General features: G+C 36.3%; 1 protein-coding gene across 2 annotated transcripts in view; it reads right to left on the bottom strand.

Annotated features, from left to right (window-relative positions):
* LOC134790652 (uncharacterized) overlaps nt 1-23,263 on the bottom strand; it is a 268,621-nt gene that overhangs the window by 108,209 nt on the left and 137,149 nt on the right. For both annotated transcript variants that reach the window (XM_063761523.1, XM_063761522.1), the window contains one exon: nt 10,075-10,120. The gene's annotated coding sequence lies outside the window, so the exon portion shown is untranslated. The remainder of the gene's footprint in view (nt 1-10,074; nt 10,121-23,263) is intronic.

Below are 23,263 nucleotides of genomic sequence, written 5' to 3'. Positions count from 1 at the left end.
ATTTAACTGTAAATGGAAGGAATTGACCAAGATAATTATGTAAGGTTTAAAAACTTTTGTAATATGAGTTAAGAGGGGTAAACCTAGGAAATTAGGAGGAAACTAAAGTTAAAGCGCGCCGTGTGAAACTTGCGACGTAAGATATGGCAATAGGGAGAGTTTCTAACTATTATCTCAATTACTTACTCTGAAAATATACTTATGTTTTAAATCTCGGCTATTTTATTATTTTATAAATTATACTGCTATTTATGATAACAGGGTATGCATGGTAACGATAAACAACCGAATATATTAAATGATCCAGCCGGCGTACTATGGATGGCTTTATCCAGGTTTATCCACGTGATAAAATAACTGTCACTTTTTAACACCGCGGGATAGAAAGTGACGGATACCGTTTTATCACGTTGTCACGTAGACAAGAACAACCATCATATCCGTGCTGGTTGTATTCCATCGGGCCGGGCCAACTTTAAACTTTTAAGGTTTTGGTTGGAGTTTTCCCTTGCAAATTTAGTCTAGTTACTGTATGATTTATTGATAAAATATTCTAAATCTAACTGAAACTGAACGTAAATTAAAATGAATAGGTGCAAACAGAACCTAAGTTTGGCATTGGGGAAATACCTACTGATGACGCGCTATGTACCTAATGAACAATATGTCAGTAAGTAGGTAATGAAGGGTATTTAATTTAGAGAGCTGTGTGAGTAGCGCACGACGTACGGCGGCGCAGCGCAGTGCCTTATCGTGCCTTCCTACGAGCAGCAGGCGCTCCGCCGCGCCGCCACAATCTGATGTGCGGAGCGGGCGTCAACAGTGCAGAAATAACTGCCGGCATTTTGCACAATTTAATGCCCTTGCATTGTACAGAAAACGCGACTGAATATTTTAGATTGATAGGCTAAACAAAATGCGTTAAAAATAAACATTGCGGTAATTGTATGTAGGTATTTGTTAATGCTTGCTTAACTGGCATTCTTATTGCGATTTACGATGCAGTGCAACGCATCGTAAATCGCACTTGCTCGTTTGTTATGGATTTACACTCATCAATTCTATTGTAAAATTTGTTATGCAATATTTAGTGGGATTATAGATTTTTATAAGGAGCGGTAACATAAGAACATAACCTACGGTTTTATAAGAACTTATTTGTATGTACGTTACTCTATTAGCAAATGGTAGATATTTTCCCTTTTTGACTACAATGTTCAATTATACAGCGTTAAGCACTTCGTAGGTTTTTAATTAGTAATAAAAAGTAATATTGTTATAATTTAAACGCTAGTTATATTATAAAGCGTTGCTCGCCTCATTATAGCCTCCTGAAGAACGTAATGATTACGGGTTTAATAGTCAAGGAAGTTATAATTTATGAAGCATGAATAATATATTTAAAGTTTACCACGGGGAATTTTTCAACGGCAGTACCTAAATGCAAATGTAACGAAGTCCGCAAGTCTTATCAGATGTCCACAAGGCGCTGTGCTGACTCAAAAACTTATTTACTTCGGTGCCTTCGCCTCTCGCTTCAGTAATTCGAGTTATTTCGATTTCGACATCGGCAAACTGACGCTTCACTCCGATAATGGGGAAGGAAATTAATTTTCTCCGACTTGATAAAAACAGATAATAACTTTTGGTAGCGACTACTTTGTGGGGATCGCGGTCACCAGTTTTAGGCAGTAGTAGTAATATAATATAGCTGGCACCTATTGGTTTCTATAGTACATTGTAGGAGAGGATGGAAAACCGCTAAAAGATGGACGAGTGCGTTTGAGCCTCAAATAATACCAGTCCATCTTTAGCGTTTCCGGCCGAGGCATTACATAGTGCTTTTCACGACTACTGCGAGGAAATAAGAAAACATTTTCATAACTAGAAGTACTAGCCCGCGATTTCTCTGGTAGCAAATTATATACTAATAGCCACTGCCTGTGCTGTCTCTTGAATTTCGGTAGGCGTCAGCGTAAGAATATCATTTCCTTCACTAGAAGAACTCATTTTTATAGCGAGCGTAGATACGTGTTTCTTGTATTTTTTAGTCAAACACAATTTACACTATCCAATTCAGTAAGTATTTTCAGATCCCGCCTTTTTTACTTTTTTATAAGAGGCGTTTTTCTGTTATTTGCTTCAAACCGACTCTAAACTTAGAAGCGTTTTTGCTAAAAAAAAAACACAAACAGCTACAAAAGTAAAAAACGCCTTAAGCGTGACCTGAATGGATAATTGTTAAAAAAAAAATTAACCGAATGGTTTTGACATTTCTTTTTTTTTAAACAAGAAATTGGTCCTATAAATAACCTTAATTTATTTTTGAAGGAAAAAGTTGCTCGAAAAAAGACCTTTTATTGATTTTTATGTTTTAAATGATACTCATTGCTGTAGAGAACCGTCACCAATGACAGATGATGATAACAATGAAACATTGTAGTAGTGGTGGTTCAGGTGCTACAGCTATTGCCTACTTTCCAGCTTGATTTTAGACCATCTATTGCCACATTTCCGAACAGTGGCGTGAAATAGTACATTGTAGGAGAGGATGGAAAACCGCTAAAAGATGGACGAGTCGTTTGAGGGCCGACACATTAGTGGAGGCCCTCTAATAATACGAGTCCATCTTTAGCGTTTCCGGCCGAGGCATTACATAGTGCTTTTCACGACTACTGCGAGGAAATAAGAAAACATTTGCATAACTATAAGTACTTGCCCGCGATTTCTCAGGTAGCAAATTACTAGCCACTGCCTGTGCTGTCTCTTGAATTTCGGTAGGCGTCAGTGTAAGAATATCATTTTCTTCACTAGAAGAACTCATTTTTATAGGGAGCGTAGATATACGCGTTTCTTGTATTTTTTAGTCAAACACAATTTACACTATCCAATTTAGTAAGTATTTTCAAATCCCGCCTTTTTTACTTTTTTTATCACTTTTAAGAGGCGTTTTTCTGTTATTTGCTTCAAACCGACTCTAAACTTAGAAGCGTTTTTTGCTAAAAAAAACCACAAACAGCTACAAAAGTAAAAAACGCCTTAAGCGTGAACTCAATGGATAATTGTTAAAAAAAAATGAACTGAATGGTTTTGACATTTCTTTTTTTTTTCAAACAAGAAATTGGTCCTATAAATAACCTTATTTTATTTTTGAAGGAAAAAGTTGCGCCAAAAAAGACCTTTTATAGATTTTTATGTTTTAAATGATACTCATTGCTGTAGCGAACCGTCACCAATGACAGATGATGATAACAATGAAACATTGTAGTAGTGGTGGTTCAGGTGCTACAGCTATTGCCTACTTTCCAGCTTGGTTTTAGACCATCTATTGCCACATTTCCGAACAGTGGCGTGAAAAGATAATTTAATAATAATTCTTGAAAATTCTTGCATCTTTTATCATGACAGCGACAGTGAATCTAAGAACAATAAAGTATCGTTTTTATTGTTCAATTGCAGAGAACTTAGTGTCGAGATAACCGTCGTCAGTCTTTTTCAAATTGATAACGCAGCAATACCCTTACTTTTCTATAAATATAAATCATAAGTCGTTTAATCTTAATGCGTTATATAAGGAGTATATTTATGTCAGTGTATTCCTTGAAATGTCCCAATGAACATAAAGAGGCACGTGTGAATCAAATCATGGAGTTAGTCGTGACCGGGTCAAAAGACTCCCGGCGACTCTCCTAGAATGCATATGGCCCATACCAGCTTTTGGCACAGACAATGTTTTCTACGTTCACAATTAAGTAACATTTTGTTTGATATTACGATAGGCCTTTCGCGCAGTCCCAGTACATCTGTTGAATGATTAAGTTCATAATGGAATATCAAAATTAGTGGGCTAAGAGATCATACGAGCAATAGGTTAAAGTAAATTTTAAATTTAAATTTAAGCCTAATGTTGTTATTAGTATTAGATCTTTGTACCTACTCGTATGCTATTCGTATACTAAATAATTGAAACATAAAAATCGTTGAATAAATATAATCCTCTTCACATAAACAACAAACGTGAATAACATTTTTATCTCCCATTTATAGCTACTCATTGCTACTGACTTTCGGCATTGGCAGGTAATAAACACGGGTACTGCCACGTGTAAGTTACTTCTAAAAGCGTCTGTCAAAGACAAATGTTGCCAGCTGCTACATAAAAGGAAGCGCGCCAGCCCTCCTTCAAAATATTGAGGGTAAATACTTCAAAGTATTCAGATAGCTAGTTCCAATTATACAGGAGAGCCCATTTCTTTGTGAGTGTTGGCCGAAAAGGGAGGGTCGCTATCGCTATATTTACCTAACAATTGTACATGTATAGGTGGAGAAAGGATACTTTTAAGGATGCACATCCATTTCGGTCATTTTTGTATTTTTATAAGCTTTTATAAGGAAAAGGGTCCTAGGGGAAAGTATAATTTGAAATGCACAAAATAGTTATAATAACTGATGTTATACGGGACGCGTATACACGTTAGTACCTACTTATATAACACTGTAGGTATGTCACCCGCTTTTGAATATTATTTGTTTCAATATGCTTGCTAAACGTTCCGATGGTCCATTGGTTGTAACAATGTTCTGACAAACATGAGGCACAGGGTTTGATGCTCAGTTTTGTTTACAATAGTTTGATACAATGAAACATTTTATCTACGAACCTCGATTATTGCTTTATACTCGGGTTTGGTATAGGCCGGGATTTATAACTCTATTTAAATTTAAATCCGTATGAAACCATTAAAGGAAATTTGAGATCGAATGACCCTAAGTATCATTAAACGAAACCATTTCTAAATAGTTAATCCAGATCGATTTTCGGGCATTGACTTGATGAATGTTTGTTTGGCTTCAGATATTTGATGTCAACAGGGAACGGGTTGCGTTCAATTTGCCTAAGGAAAACCTCAAGTTATAATGTACATTTTAACATGAAATTCGCACGCGTCTGCAATCCCACCATTACCAAATTAAAGCTCAACGCAATATATTCGAGTTAAATACGAGTTACGCGGAGCTGAGAACGTACGCGGCCACGTGTGTAGGTCGTGAGGCGGTTGCGAGAAACTGAAGTCATTTGGTGAATGAACTGACTGAAGTACTTGTGAGTCGATGTCACACGCTGAACGAACAGAGTGATTGCATGAGATTCTCTGAAATGTACATCCAAAGTTTACGTTGGTAACATACAATTTGCCTCGAGCAAGATTAGAACATTTAGAACCAGCGTCGGTTGCCAGCGGGCTTGTCAGTAGTAGGTAAGTAATCTATCAATGTCTTAACATTAGACAACTTGTTCATCGTATTTGTCTTGTTTACGTAGTTCTTTATATTTGACAAGTTTAATCTGTTAATTTATTAGTACATTGTAGGAGAGGACGGAAAACCGCTAAAAGATGGACGAGTCGTTTGAGGGCCGACACATTAGTGGAGGCCCTCTAATAATACGAGTCCATCTTTAGCGTTTCCGGCCGAGGCATTACATAGTGCTTTTCACGACTACTGCGAGGAAATAAGAAAACATTTGCATAACTATAAGTACTATCCCGCGATTTCTCTGGTAGCAAATTACTAGCCACTGCCTGTGCTGTCTCTTGAATTTCGGTAGGCGTCAGCGTAAGAATATCATTTTCTTCACTAACTCATTTTTATAGCGAGCGTTGATACGTGTTTCTTGTATTTTTTAATCAAACACAATTTACACTATCCAATTCAGTAAGTATATAGTATTTAGTATAGTATGTAGTATTTTCAGATCCCGCCTTTTTTACTTTTTTTATCACTTTTAAGAGGCGTTTTTCTGTTATTTGCTTCAAACCGACTCTAAACTTAGAAGCGTTTTTGTTAAAAAAAAACCACAAACAGCTTCAAAAGTAAAAAACGCCGCGTGAACTGAATGGATAATTGTTAAAAAAAATGAAATGAATGGTTTTGACATTTCTTTTTTTTTTAACAAGAAATTGGTCCTATAAATAACCTAATTTTATTTTTGAAGGAAAAAGTTGCACCAAATAAGACCTTTTATTGATTTTTATGTTTTAAATGTTACTCATTGCTGTAGCGAACCGTCATCAATGACAGATGATGATAACAATGAAACATTGTAGTAGTGGTGGTTCAGGTGCTACAGCTATTGCCTACTTTCCAGCTTGGTTTTAGACCATCTATTGCCACATTTCCGAACAGTGGCGTGAGTATTTTCTACTACTACCTAAGTACCTACTCCCACGACTCATGATATACTTAAAACATAATATAACTGATTGATTTATAAGTATGTAGTTGGCTGAGTTAGAAACCTGTAACGAGCTCCCGGTCTATGTTTGTTCAACATTAAGGACGTGGGTACTCGTACATTAGTGAGAAAATGTTAAATATTGCAAGTGAAAACGCGCATGACGTGTAACAAATTGATTGGATGCGTACCATGTACCTACATTATATTTATCATGTTATTCCCGAATAAATAAAGTTATTGAATTATAATTTAGAATAGAATATAGGTATACTTATCTATTACCTATGCTCGAAACGTACATTTCGTTTTGCTCTCAAATCTATAAAATCATTCTAAAGGAACTATGGAAAGTGTTTTTTTTTGTTATATACTTGTTACAACCTTCATGAATAATTAATTGAGTACTTAATACTTAACATTAAGCCTATTATGATTTTCACTTTCGAAACCTTTGAGACTGCGTAATGTGCGTAACAAAGAATTTTTGCTGAGCAAATTAATTACCAAAAGTATAGCGATCCTATTCCCAGGACATATTAAGCATGAATGTACAGAAATTATTGGATGGCTTTAAATAAGGGGCGGTGCTGAATAAATGAAAGAGCGTGAAAGCTCCGTTGGGGCAAAAAAAATGCAGAACTCGAGTAATTCACTGTGAATAATAAACGAAGAATTTCCGCGACGAGCCCTAACTTAGGGGAAGTGGGGCTGACAAGACGAGGGTCCCATTAGACCAACCTGAATATGATATAAATATCAATTAAAGACCGCGTCTGCGCTCGACGTACCTTCTAAATTATGACTTATGCATTTTTTAAATTTAAAATCAGTAAATCATCGTGCTGAGGTTACGGTGTACCGTGACGTGAATTTATCATAATTTAATGTGACGCGATAACACGCGGTTCGCGTAAAGCGAGGCGATGTTTACGTTCGCTATAGAACGCCGGATGCGCTCACAACGGCACAACAAAAGCTCCAGCTCCAGATACAGATACAAATCAAGGTTGTTTTGAAATTGGCCACGAGTAAGAAAGTTCTTTTCCGAGTGAAAGCGGTCTGCAAATAAATCGTGGCTCGGAAACAATGCACGCATTGTTCACTTGTAAATTGGTTCAAATAACTTACTGCATGCTTTGAACTTTGCTACTATTTTAGAAATATAGGTATATTTGCGCCATTTACTTTTACTTTCGTGTAAATGTATTTTTTTTTTCAAAAGTTGTACACCTTTTTTCAGTGGTAACATAAAGGTGTGATAGTATCATAATAATAGTATCTACATACTGAACATAATGATACCTATTGTATATATGTATATGCTTATGGACTTCGTGTTATTACCTCATTTCGAATATCTAAAATATAAAATTCACCGGTGATATCAATAGTTATCATAAAGAAGTTATATTAACCTTTTGGACGCCAATGACCGATATATCCGCACCGCAGGTTCAACGCCAATGACCGATTAATCGGTCACAGACCACAGAGCAACAAAGACCTACGTGCATATGCATAAAGTTCAATTTCAGTTTTGACACTTCGGTGACGTGGCGTCTGAGTGACAGCTTTTGTGTTTGAAACGGCGTCGAAAAGGTTAAGTTCATTATGATATAGACGCAAGGTTGCAATGTCGTGAACAGTTACTTTACTGCTAAGTAAGTTGCAAAATTATTCAGGTTACCTAAAATTTATAAGTTCCAAAAGAAGTTAAGTCAATTGCGTTAATGAGAATACTAAATCCTCAACTTTGGCAAAGAAAAGGTTAAATCGTAATTGATGCAAGCAATTTATTCTTAAAAATTCATAGACCTTTTATATTTTTACTGTCTGCTATTTAAGCAGTCTATGAATGTGTACGAGTAAATACATTTATTTTGTTAACTCGTACTTGCCACTAGATTCTAATAATTATTTTAATGTCTTGGTGATCTTGCATTGTTCATAATATAGAATAAAACTTATAGTTTGTAAAATAAAACTCAAGATTACCTAAATTGCCCCCAGATCCATATGCAATAAAGGCATAAATCGTGAAAGTTTAAAACTTATATAAAAAATAATGCAAACAAAGAAATTCTAACTTTCTAATAAGAAATGTAGCTAATTCGCTAATTCGATGTTTCACACCTGGCCCGCCTTCAATAACTAGCCACCTTATACTAAAATGAATTCTATTTATAGGTGAATAGAATTTCTATTTTAGTTTAGGGTGGCCAGTTACTGGCGAATTACCCTATTTTGTAGAACCCGTTTACAAATAATATATATAAATAGAGCAGGCTCGTTTAACAATAAAGCCTTAACAGAACAAAACAATGTTATTATTATACAAATCTGGAACAAAGGACTTGTTCAACATGTAGCACACGTGTTATTGATTGGACAATGAATAGGGAGTCTGGGCGAGACCTACATTCAGGAATACAGGTGACCTGGCACGAAAAGCTATTAACACTAGGCAGCCAGGAGCTCGACGATATCTATTAAGCCAAGGCTTATCAATGCATTCATAAATAAAGCTACGTCGTTACCTTTCAGGCAATATTGATGGAGTAGATTAGTATGGATAATGGACACAATAAAGGAGCAGGTTATTAAGCGTAAAGTCTCCTAAGATAATGCTTGATGAACGCAATTTGTTACTTGCAACAGCGATGTACAGCGTTTCTTATAAGAATACCTATATCGTCGAACTACGGTAAATTAAATTTTGGTTACACGTCGGTTTATGCATGATATATGTAATGCGTAGGTTGTAAGTAAGTAGGTACCTATATATATATATATATATATATATATATATATATATATGTATTTTTGAGGTTGTCAACATTAAATTGGATTCCGTGGAGTTCTGACAACTTCTTATCCACTTTGGAAGCAAACAAACATACGGCCCGTCTGACAGTAAGCGGTTACAGTAGCCTACGAGTAATAGGGAATCCTGGACGCGCGTTGCCGATCCGTTCGAAACCTGTACCTACTCTCACTTCTTTAAGAACCTCATACAGTATAGTAGAAATTTCTTAGAAATATTGATAAAGTATTTGTAGGTACGTAGTTATTATGCCAGCCACTATCATGCTTTATCATATAAGCGTGATTTCACAAAATTCGTAAAATCTAAAACATTTTGAATTGCAAATTTGAAATGCAAGGAGAATATACTCCTCGACATATTTAATTTATATGCCGACAGATAAAATTTGACGACGTTTGAATTTGGTGACGTTATCTATGAAAAGGGACTTTATTGTCGATGGCGTTTCGTTTACGCCATTATTAACGATGCTCCGATATAAATACAATGCCGCGCGACGCTGTGCGGCGTAACCGCCATCGACAATAAGGTCCCTTTTCATAAATAATGCCCCAAATGTGCTCTCAAGCCGTAAATAAAAACTTCCTTATTACCCGGTCCTGCAAATTTGTTAAAAAATAGGTATCGTCTTGGGTCGTCCCATTCGTTTTTCGTCAAGTTCTTAAATTAGTCCTATTCTGCTTTCGTCACTCATTCTACATTCGTCACAACCGGTGGCTTTCAATGTAGAATGAGTGACGAAAGCAGAATAGGACTAATTTAAGAACTTGACGAAAAACTAATGGGACGACCCAAGACGATACCAAAAATTACTTATCCCAGAGATAATGCGGATTATGCTTTTGCTTGTTTTGAGTCGGCATTATCATAATATGCCATTCAGTAAACCCGTTTAAGTTAAGTATACATAACACTTAAAAGCAATAAAAGCATGACAAAAATAACTTAATTGCTCAAATTTTTTCAAATCAATTAAGGATATTTATTAATTATTTAAAACTGATTTTACCTGGAAGTAGCGGCTTTTATAATCCCCAATTAAACACGGCCATGATCTGAAACAATAAAAATAAAATTTAATAATAAAATCCATATTGCGATTTAAGTAGGCACCTACTAATAAGATAAAAATAAACCAACCATCTACGTAAATACCTGTAGCAAATGCAAATTAATAGGCTGTAATACTCGTACTTGTATTACTATAAACACTGAAACGTCGGCAGTTGTAATTGTTTAAAGTTATGTAGGTAATAAAGTATTATTACTTTACCATTATTATTAATGATAAAGTATGTTCTTTATAAAGACAAGTTTCTGCTAAATGTAAAATCTTTAAAACAATAAATGACTCGAGGATTGATGCCGGTTGAGCTACGAGTACTAACCAAAAGTTTTAGTGGGTTACCCTCCCACATTATCTTTAATAATTAAGAGTGTAATGTTTACTAAACTCATATTGAAATGCAGCTTGTAATTAACTTGAGTAAGGGCTATTATTTATCTGGGCACGTAATTGACACCTATACTGTAGGTATATAAACATGATGTAACGTATTCACCTACAGACAAGCACAAACATTCGAAATTAACTGCGGAAATTCGGGCGGAACAGTAAAAAGGCGGCCAAAGGGTTTAGAGGTACAACATCGTAGCCTATATTGCTAGGTGTACGGGCAAATTAGCATTTCACAGACGTGTGACAAACTGTCTCTGCTTCGCCGGCTTAATGAACGGGGAACATCGTGATTAAACGCTTTTACGGCGAGTAAGATGTAACGCGGGTGTGGAGAGGCGACGTCGCCTAAATTTAGCAATTAGGGGGCGAGCCGATATGAGAGTATATTGATTAAGATAGGATACCGGAACCTAATCTGCCTATATATCTATGAAACGTGATTAAATAACGCACATCACTGTAGCACGTCGCAGGGGCGGGGATACTCGTACCGATGTTTATGACATAATTACTCTCCATCAATTAACACAAAGGGAGTGTTATAAAATATTCTTGATATTTGACACTTCATTAGTAACTGCCGCGCTTTGGGCGTAAAAGTGTCGTGTTAGGTTGTGACCTCATGAACATAACATATAAAGCAAAGTACGACCTTCACTAATAATAGTGTGTTTTTTTTTAAATCAAATATTAACGTTTATAGTTTCTTGAATCGCTAAATCTTATACCTTTAAACGAGCAATTCTTGTTTATTTATTTATATATATACTTCAGCGATCTCGCGGAAACAGCTCTAACGATTTCGATGAAATTTGCTATATGCGGGTTTTCGGGGGCGATAAATCGATCTAGCTAGGTCTTATCTCTGGAAAAACGCGCATTTTTGAGTTTTTATATGATTTCCGAGCAAAGCTCGGTCTCCTGGACCGGAATACCTACGCTAGTTTAAGGACGAAGTTTTTTTTAATATACCTATAGTATTATATGTATAGTTAGGTATATGACAGCATTGGCTGTAAGGCCTGTAAGGCCCCGAGTCAAATGTCAAATCAGAAAAAAGAAACGTATAATTACCTAATCTACCTTCTAAGTGCATACTAATATGTTTATTTGGATTTTTAGAAATGTTGAACGAAATTTTGGTTACCGACAGGTAGACTAGTGTACAACCTGGAATAAGATTTCAAAAGTCAGTGCAGAGGCCAATAATATATAATTCAACAAAGACCGCTGTGTGTGTAGATAGATACAGTCTTTAGAGACTTACTTAACTATTTACAATGCCATAAAGCTAGTGATATCAAAATGTCCCTGACTCCGCCAGTATTGGCTTCCGCCTGGCGGTGGGCCAACCTATTCCGGCAACTCCTATTCTACACGACAAGTAAAAACTTTATGACCGAAAAATCGTTGCATTTGTTATAACTTATAATACAGCGCTAAACTTATGAATATGAATAAAGGTACCTACTGCAGCGAACATCAGGGGAGTGAGTCTTTTGCTGTGTGACAGTGTATATTTATTTGGCTGTTTGTAACTCGATCACGAAATGAGGGACAGACGAATTTGGACTAAATTATCAATGAAGGTTATTAAGCTAAATAGACATAGGATATGTTTATTTTATAAAATTACCTTTTTATTCATTATTAATTACGAACACGGGACTTAATCGCATATTAATAAGATTCGTAATTTATAATGAGTAAAAATCCTGAAATTTTAAATCAGAACTTTTATTCGAGTGAAAAAAGGGGAGGAATTCCGTATAGCAATTCAAATTATGAATTCTACGGGGAAAAGTCGTAGGCGGATGCTTAAAACGCATGAAAAATATATATTGACTCATTGCAACGCTGTAGGTATCTACCTCAGTAACATAAAGAAGCCCAAATGAGCCGTAATGAAAGTCGAAATGGTAGGACGGAGTCTAAGCGTGGCCATGCTTACGTGATTAGGCCGCTGTAAAAGAAAATTGGGGAGGAAATCCGAGTCTAATAAACAGGCGATTCTAATAGTAATAACAGAGTAAATTCGAAGGCGAGGCCGTGCCGCGGTCGGGTCGCTTCCTTATGCCAGACAAAGCTGCCACGAAATCGTGAATTTTTCGATCACAAATTACCGAATAATATAATTAACCTTGTTGAAGAGAATTTATGCAAATAATTTTATCTTTCATTTACTAGTATCTATTTATTAACTATTTAAAAGACTAAAGTACCTGCACCAAAAAATGCCTCAAATTTTGCGTCCATGTACGCTAGGTAGTACCATAGACAAACTGCAACTTCATATTAAACATAATAAAAATAACGATGGGCCTTCTTTGGCGCAGGTATTGTACCTTACACCAGATGCAAAACAATAATATTGTTGACGACAAATAGTTAGCGACAAATAAATAACTTATACAATGATTCGTTTTTGCATTACCTTTCAACAATACTGATATTAAGTAAGTAAACAAAAGGAAAAGAAAGGAATATTGGTTACATCAGATAAAGCATAAATGTGTAGTACAAAGATATTATGACAGAATTTAAAACGTATTTGGAAATAAGTATATGTATCCTATCCCACAGCAAATATCAAGATGTAGTGAAGTGTCGCAGGTCGGTGCGACGCTCTTCAGCACGAGACCCTCTCACAGCCCGCCGAGTGGGTTCATCCTGCTTATCAGGACAATGGCGGCACGAGTCAATTGGGATTAGTCGATCGATAATCCTAAATATCCTATTATTAACTTAAATTTTATACAACATTTATTAGTTTCGCGTTTTGAACACATATTAAAACATATTTATACCCGGTTCTATTGCGAATTTATTTAATAGGTATCTTTTATTTCCGACGTTTCGACACAGGTTGCACCAAAATCTACGTCGGAAATAAAGGTAAGAAACAAAATAAATTCGCGATCCACATAGACCTGGGTATAAATATGTTTTAACTTTTATATGTAGGTATTTAGTCATTTTTATAATTTTATACAAAAAAAAATCAATTTTTTTATCTGGATTGAAAAAGTTTACAGTAGGTAATGTAGTAATGATAAAAATATAAATGTGAACGACAAAAATTAAATTTAGTCACTTAAGTAACTATAATAGGTATTAAGGTATTGCTATGCGCCAACTATCTAACCACAAGCAAACATAAAGCCATTATTTAAATAAGTACATAAAATTTGACATCAAGGCGCGCAACAGTCGCGAAGATAGTCAATAATCTGGACATCATGACCCTTGAAATATCTAGTGAAGTGAACGCAAAGCAAAGGTGCATTCTCGGTTCTGTGATTCTCGGCCACTCGATAATTCCCTGAGAACCGCTCGGCCAGCTTGGTCACGCACGGGCCTGCTGCAAGCAAACAACTGATTGATTTATTTGCCTTACTTGCTCAAATACTGGACAAACTTTCTCACAAAATCGTAAGGCAAACAAAACGATGATAAGCAAGATTATTAAGTACACAATTTAAAATCTAAAGCGTGCTTAAAGGCCTTAAAGAGCTAATATTCTATTTGAATCCACATATTTAAAACGTAAGTTCATATTTACATTTTGTTTTTAAGTAAGTACGCAAAAATATATAAACGCTATAACGCAAGGGATCTTTAGTTAGAGATGTTTACTAACATGAAGTACTTACCTACTACATAATAATATAAGTAGGTTTGAAGTTCCTTGTATTGTTTATACCTATATAAAAAAAAGCGTAATTGACACATGCGAGCAAAATATAATTTATTCGCAACCGTGTGGGCTGGAAATAGGCCGGACATGTCAGTTTTTATTTGCCTCTGCGCCGATGCATATCAATAAAAACAGGACGAGTAAATACACTAGCGTGGAACCTCGACGTACCTATACACTCACATAGAACCTATATATACAATCGCATTTTTTTGTTAAATTCACGACGTCGTCCGTTATTATTTAATAATATTTAATAAAACCTTAAAATAATGTTATATTATAATTAAGTATCTCGTAAGTCAATTATGCCACCGGTCCCCAATTTAATTTAATTTCTATTTCGAAAAAAAGAAGGATATATTATTATGAATGTGTATTTATGCAACATTTCCAGGAACCCGATGAGTTTTAATGTGGGTACCTACTTAAGTATGTGTGTCATTAGAGTCGTCTTAGAGGTACATACTTGACATCTATTTATATTTGCATGTATTGGGTTTTAACATTCATTTGAATGTGATTGGTTAACAATAACCATAGTTATATTAGCGGCAACTCATACCCTAAATACTTAACTGACAATTTGAGTACATTTTATTATCAATACAAAAAAAGTAGCTAATGGTCTGTTAAGTGTTTTGCTTCCGGTCCTGGCCAATACAATGGGTAAGATGTCATTATTTAAATGTTCACATGCCACTAGACTTCATATTTCATAATTAATATGCCATTAGCAAATCGCGAGCTGGCATTATTTGTAAACCCTAGCTTACAAAATAAATACTTCAGAAACACGACCCCTAGGTAGTGTTACAGTATTTTAAATACCTAAGCATGTACATTTAAACTTTATGCTAAATAAATTTAAAGGCGAAGGCTTAGCGCATAAGACCGCCCCTAACGGATGACACCGTGTTTATAAAGTTAAATGCTCCCTTGAGTTTATGACAGATTGTTAAGTTAGTTGCAAACAAGACTGCACTTGGCACTACTAGAGATGGGTAGTGAGATGGGTATTTAACCGAGTAAATACTCAGTATTTACTCAATATACCCGTATTTACTCGTTTATACCCAAATTGGTGGGTATAAACTATTTACAGTGCTGAAAGGGGCTTATAAATTTGAAATATAGGTGTATTTTGTATGCCGCTACTGGATTAAGTACTCAAACTGTAAGAAATGTATTTTTAAGAGGGGCTCTCCATACATGTAACTAATTGTCACAAAAAAAAATGTCAGAAAGCACCAACGTGTTGCACATCATTAAATGGGTCTTTAAAAATAACTGGAATGTTTCTATGAACATTTTTGGATATATTGAATATTTTTGGAAACCGTTTCGAAAGGCCAAAATAATGTTTATCTCTCTATAACTGTAGAACCAAAGTTCAGAAAAAATATGTAAACATATCGGGAGATTAACCGTATAATAGAGTACAAAAAACAATATTTTGAACATCATCAATTGAGCCATTTTTGAGATTTCTTTAAAAAACCCTTAATAAAAGGTCGTAAGTGCCGCGTAAACACGGACTTTAGCGCGACATGCAGTTATCTAGAACATCGATAGAATTTAAGTACCATATTTTTAAAGTAAATACCTCTAATGCATTATCACAATTTGCCTCTCACTAATAATTACCTTTTTTCCCTAAATTAAGCGTCCTATATGCTTTTTATTTTATAGATATTGTTAATACACGTTAGCACTCTTCAATAAAAGACAATTTTGTTCTTAAATCTCACTTTTTGAATATTTTATAAGCAATCGTTTTTACCCACCTAAATGAGTAAATACGGGTATTTATCGGGTGCTTTGAGTAAATACCGAGTAAATACTCAGTATTTACTCACCCCTACCAATCTCTAGGCACTACAGACTTGCGCTTGAATTTAGTAATTATTTGTCACTTTACACATATCTGTTTACACAGCCATTAACACATTAACTATGGATTTTATGTCTATGTGTAAAAATACTATAATATATGTCATGGGGACCATCATTTGACGCGCGCATGTATATATATTTACCCATATTTTTGTGTGCAAAGATTACCTATTAAATGGGTACAAAGTGAAAAATGAGTAGGTATGTATTGTATTGCAAATTAACTTGACAGACTATACTACAATCAAAATGATTGAATGTATTTAAAAAGACATTGTAAAACGCCTATCATTTTAAACGTTTGTGTATAAGTCAGCCCGTGGGAGTGTGTACATTTGGTATTAGAACGTTGACAGTACACAAATGGAGTGCACATAAGCTGTGACGTCATCGTCCGGACGCAGCTGGGCCCATGACGCAATAGCTTGTTGAGCGTTCGATTCAGGAAAACCAGTATTACTATGATTAATACTAACAATCTGTGATCGGGGCTCATGTTTAAAATGGATTGCCTGAGGCGAAAACTCATGTAAGTGATGGCAATAACAGCCCTGTGCCTGGGAAAGCGCCGCCCTCAGCCGCTGTCGTCCCGTGACGGTTATGAACTTGGCTTACTTTTTATTCTATTGGCGGGAAGCGCTTTTAGCAAACACTACTAGGGTTCTAAATAGGAATGATGTAGACGTATAATAAGACTTGTTGGTTTTTAACTTTTATAAATTTTAGGTTAACAAGCGGGTTTGGAATTACCATAGGTAGACAAACCAGGTACTAGAATGTCTTATCTTGAATAAATGTGACAAACAATAAGTAGGTAGGTACTGACCTAAAAAATTGCGCTTCGGTATAATAAATAACAAACTATAGGTTCGTACCTACTCGTATGACGATGAATGATTAACGATGAAGACGTTTTTAAGTATATCGATAGTTATAGGACAAATCCACCTGATGTTATAAATGTGAATGTTTGTATGTTTGGAGGTTTGTTCCTCCTTCACGTATAAAAGGCTGATCCGAGACCGATGAAATTTAGCACAAATATAGTTAGTATTACTTGCAAAAGGCACCGCCGCCACTGCACCACAAATACCCTACGTTATTTGTGGTGTAGTGGCGGTGGTGCCGGGTGTGGTGTGTTGTTCAGTTGAATGTACTAAGAACACTATCAATAGTATCTTGTACCCGTCACACGATGTCATATAAGTGTGGGAGCACCATTACGTTAAATATGTACTCATTCAGCTTTGGTTTCATAAATATTGACAACGATTATATTCCTGCTCTAACGTCAAGCCGGATATTGATAAATTCCGTGTGAAGGCTTCAGTCAGCGCTGCGGCCGCGGCTGGCGTTAAGCCGCCGTGAGCCCTCCGCACTGACAAGAGGCTTGCGGGCCTGCCGCCGCCGCTTTGTCGAGAGTGCTGAGGAAATAGAAACGTTTCGATGAGAACACTTGTGATATCCCCAATGCGCACGTTGCTGGCCAAATAGGTTACGATCTCTGGAACGGATCACATTCCACTCCATTCTGATCATCAGGTGATTTCGTTCTTCGGCAGACGATTGCACCTACTCGTATAAAACCCAATGTAAATCAATTCACACATTGGTAAATAGAAACTGCATATTTACCTTAACGTGTAAGTCACAAAAAAGAACAAGTAGAAAACGAGAAAGTTAAGTTATAATTTTACATTTATGTTTTTGATGATTAGTCACGGTGATCTCCTGCACAAGCGAAATTTTGCGAAACGAATTAAAAAAAAAGCAAAGTCACACAGTTTTAATTTAATGCTGAGAGATTTGTCAATCGAAGATTCACGAGTAAACTTAATAATGTTCCCATTTTAGACGACGCCGAATGGTTTAAAGGGGAGTCGTGCGAGCAGATAGATGTTAAGTGAGCGTGTGTAAGTAATTGTTCATTGTTTTTGCGGTAAATGGCCGAAGATTACCTCAAATTGACGTCTCTGTGTTAGTAAAGTGAAAGGAAGTATTCAGTTGTAGATAATGGATTGAGTTGTTTTGTTCTGTAACAATGCTTCAATTTCTAATACCATGTTGTCCGATAAAGATGCTACATTCGATCTGAACTATCTCTTCCTATTTGGATAAACACATGGAAGTTTTACGTACGAGTAATGTGTTGTTAGCGACAACACATTACTCGTACAACGCTTGAGTTTATTACCTATTGAGTTAAATTATGGTCGTGCTCATCCGTGAATAGTTTTTGCGCGTTAGTGAGGGGTCGAGTCAAGGTCAGCCTCGGTAAACAAGGGGGCGCTAATGAATATATTAGCTAAAGAGCGGCAACTGAACATAGGCGGCGAGGCAACGTGTCAACTATACGTACCTACTCTCTATAATACGAGTCTTACAAAGAAGAACCCGTTTTAAACTGAATTGAAATGCGATTCCGTCCAATCACCTTCCGACGTTTATACCTGGCAGCTCCCCTCGAAGGATTTCTCAATCGAAAATCGCATCTTGGTTGCTCTTAGTATAGCTGTATGAGGGTATGGATGGTTTGGCGGATCGGTCGGGCTGCTGGAGCGCTGGGGCCTGGAGCGATCGCCGAACTAGTCTAGCGCGGGTGTCGCGTCTAGACGGCGCGGCGGCGGCGGCGGAGCGGTGGATCCCTATCGGCTGCTGTAAAATTATGTGACGTGGGCGGCGATGTAAACTTGGGTTATCCGCCCAAACTACGATCACACTCGCTTTTCTATAATTTATTACCAAATCTGGCTAAAGAGTCGAGTTCAATTTGGCGACATGAATGAACTATATCATCGAGAAAAGTAAAAAATCGTCTTTACCCAGCGAATAGCAAAAACTTTTTTTGCTTAAAGCGATGTTGTATAAACTAAATCGATTGTAATCATGTCTACATATGTTCGAGATAAAACACATTACGTCCATAACTTATCACTTTTTCTTTCTTTTCATCCCATCACAATAGAGGTCGCCTGAGATAACCTCGTGCTAAGAAACAATTTGCAGAAAGCAACAAAGGAATCTAGATCAAGCGGACAATGCGTACTTTACGAAACAGTATAGCAATTAGATGGGTTTAGCATCTACGGTGAGAGTGTACTAAGTGGCGAAACTGATGCAGCCGACAATAGAGAAGCTGTTGCTACTGGGCAGCGTAGGCGCTGCTTTGTCTTTCTATTGCGCGAGCGACGGGGTCGAGCCATCTATAACAACTATGCACAACTATGCCTACGCGGCGCTCTTAATACTGGTTCACGTCAGCCTTGGACTCACCGGTGTTCGGCAAGCAACAGAAAAGACACCGGTCGGTTGCCGGGGTCATCGCGCCGCAACCTTTCACCGCTTCACACTACAACCGACGCGCGAGTGACCCGACCCGTCATTAAATCAATTATCGCAACATGTTTTTTACCGATCGCATGGTAAGTTTTAACTTTCAAGTGCTAGTTTCAACTTTGAATAGTAAGACTGGACAAAATTCGGTGCATTGTACTTTTCCGGACTATTAGAATCGAAACAAACGAATTATGCATTGTGTAAGGGAACTGCATGCAATGACTAATCCAGTTGTTGTCCTAAACGAGTCATCTTATGTGCTCCGTCTGTTATTCCATTTAAATTAAATTAACGTACGAAAATAATTTACCTGAAAATGTAACCGCTTCATAATTTAATTAATCTAAAACGAGGTGCATGTAAATTACCCGCCTTAAATGGGATCGGAAACAAAGGCTTCCCGCTTTATGCCACGTCTAGCCCTTAATTCTGTGGCCGACCGAACCGCGAATAAACAGCAGTCATTATAGTGAAGCAGAATCAACGAGTGGTAAATAAAACAAACATTACTATGCCGTGTTAGTTAAATTAAATACGACTATCTACAAATATGTAAATCCCTGTGAGCTGGCGTAAACTGACTGGAGTACTTAAAAATCATTTTTAATCCATATTTTTTTATAATGACTGCCACAAATACACATAAAAATACAGGATGACTTCAAATTGGTAATACAAAATCAATGTTTTAGATACATCTTCCCTTAATTAAGCCCCTCAATTAAGTCTCATGCTTTTAAAATAATCAAAAGTATTTTTTTATATTTTTTTATTTATCCCATTTTTTTAGGCTTCACATGGTTATCCTAACATCATTAACAAAGAAGGTTAAATAATTTCAAAAGAACACTTTCCTCTTTGGTTATCAATCACCTGTCACAGTATTTATGAAGTAAACGTGTTTTGATTAGTAATTGTCACTTGTCAACATACGTCGTTATCGCGGGAGCAAAAACAAGCCTGTCAAAGAACACATGTAACAGAACGTCTGTTTTGTAAAAGTGGAATATACTGCCTACACATTTAAACCTCTAAGATGTTCTTCATATCTAGCATAAAGTTTTCGCTGGAAATGGTCAATTAATCTTGTATTTCACTTTGTAAACGTATACCTATAAGTCAACGTGTCAGTCAACTTGAAAAATAAGTCACCAATGTATTTAATTATTTATATCAGTATTTACTTACTTCTGAAAGTATTTTATGTGATATTAGTAAAATATGACCAAACTTTTATTTAAATTCGATTCTGCTACATTTTGAACCCATAGGTAAATATAAACGTTACTCGATAGGAATGTCACTTCTGTTATTATTTATTTGTCATAATCTTTCACTACTGTCAAATCGTTGTTGCCCCCGCGATAACGACGTATGATTATCATTTGGACCCAGAGTTCCCTGGCAGATGGATTGCACGCAACGGCCCAGTCGCATTACCGCCTCGAAGTCCCGATCTTCGCATGGCCGACTCGACTTCCTCTGTAGGGCGAAATTACAAGGAGAGTGTACGCACGGGAATCAAATACCCTCGATGAACTTCGCCAAAAGATAATTGAGGCGTTCAATTCTGTGAAACCAATGAATTTATCAAGAATCTCAAGAGTAATCATATGAATCAGACTTATGTGTCCAGAAAAGCGGTGGTCATTTTCAACACATCTTAAAATACGTTTAGTTAAAGTAGGTGCACACTTATCTAACTTATTGAAAGTATTGAAACGTAGGTACTCGTATTTTAAGATTGTGTTACATTACATTCGGTAGATTACGTACATTAATAAATGATTTAATTTAAATTAATTCGCTTATTATTTACCACAGATTGTACAGTCGACTTCAAAGATCAGTTTACACTTTTGCACCTTACTTCTTTGTAATAAGGTGAAAAACGTAAACATATCTTTGACGTCGACTGTATCAGGGTACTTGAAACGGTTTAGGCCCAGTTCTACAGATTTCTAATACAGATTCCCAATTCTACAGATTTTCAATTTTACAGATTCCCAATTCTACATAATTTAAATTTTACAGAATCTTAATTCTACATATTCACAATTCTACAGCTTCCCAATTCTACATAATTTCAATTTTACAGAATCTTAATTCTACGTATTCTCAATTCTACAGATTCCCATTTCCACAAAATCCCAATTCTACAGATTCCCAGTCAAACAGATTACCAGTCTTACAGATTCCCAATTGTACAGATTGTCAGCACTTCAGACAATAATGTATCTACTAAAATAATAAATGTAACACAGCATTAGCACGGTCATATCTGAAAACATGTATACGATTTTCAATTTTACTCTAATATTTATATATATATTAATATCTGGGAGACCGAGCTTTGCTCGGAAAATATATAAAAACTCAAATGCGCGTTTGGATTGTGAAGCTTGCCACCAGCCCTGATATGACGACCACGACCACTCTGACAAGAGTGTGACGACAAAGAAGAAGAGATGCGCGATTTCCCAGAGATAAGACCTAGCTAGTTCAATTCAATTTATTGCCCCCGAAAACCCCCATATAGCAAATTTCATCGAAATCGTTAGAGCCATTTCCGAGATCCCTAAAATATAGGAATCCCTATATATAAATAAACATATAAATAAATAAACAAGAATTGCTCGTTTAACGGTATAATAAATATTATTATAATAGCACATTTCTCTGGGAAGATAAAAATATGATAAGATATGGTTGGTCAAACCAATTTGTCAGTCAGTAAGAACCAGGAAAACTATACTCATCCTTTTCTTTTGGATACTGTAGAGATGAGAAACTGTGGAATTAAGAATTTGTAGAATTGGGAACCTGTATAATTGGTTATCTGTGAAATTGGGAATCTGTAGATTAGAGAATCTGTAGAATTGGGAACCTGTATACTTGGTCATCTGTTAAACTGGGAATCTGTAGATTAGAGAATCTGTAGAATTGGGAACCTGTATAATTGGTTATCTGTTAAATTGGGTATCCGTAAATTAGAGAATCTGTAGGCATGGGCCTAAACCGGTGCTGGTGGTGTGGTTGCAAACTCCATTTGGCTCGCCGATTCCCCTTTTATTCGATTGTAAGATTATGACCGATAAAATGGAGGTGCGGACGCAAGAATACTAATGGGGTTGGCCGGTGGAAGTTTTTAGCAGATGGCGCCATCATAGCTTGCCCCGTCAATCCCTAGAATTGTGTCAAATTTTTGTTTTTTTAATACCCTGGATGCCAGCTCTTTAAGCCAAATCTCATAGAAAAAGGGGCAAGCTATGATGGCGCCATCTAGGCAAACCTTTGACAGTTGCCAACCCCATTTGTGACGATAGTATGGCCGTTTAAGGGCATTATCTTAAATTTAGAGCGGTTGTCACCATAATTCCCCCGCCCGTCTGCACTGGCCTTTACACGAGTGTCACTCAGTGATATCGATAATTATTAACTTACATTGATAACATCGAGTGACAGTGAGGACAGGTATGACAGTTAGGTATTTAATGTGGGGTAACCACACTTCGGGACTTTAATTATTTGATTTATTAGAAAATTACCGATAATTAAATACAGCAAATTTTAACAACGGAGTTACTGTAGTATACTATTGGGCATTAACTGAGTCCCAATCAAGTGTTTTGTATTACCAATTTGAAGTCACCCTGTATAATAAACTAATTGCACGATTCGGGAAATGAATTAGAGAGCGGCGTAAGCGTCAGCCGCCATAAGGTACCTTTTGTCGTGGAACGTCACATATCTTTACTGTTTCATATCTAGTGAATCTCTAATTCATTTCCCGAATCGCACCGTAAGTAC

Source organism: Cydia splendana, chromosome 5 (genome assembly GCF_910591565.1).
Source record: "Cydia splendana chromosome 5, ilCydSple1.2, whole genome shotgun sequence".
Classification (NCBI taxonomy): Eukaryota; Metazoa; Arthropoda; class Insecta; order Lepidoptera; family Tortricidae; genus Cydia; species Cydia splendana.
Note: the sequence above shows the minus strand (reverse complement) of the source record. Positions and strands in the feature narration are given on the sequence as shown.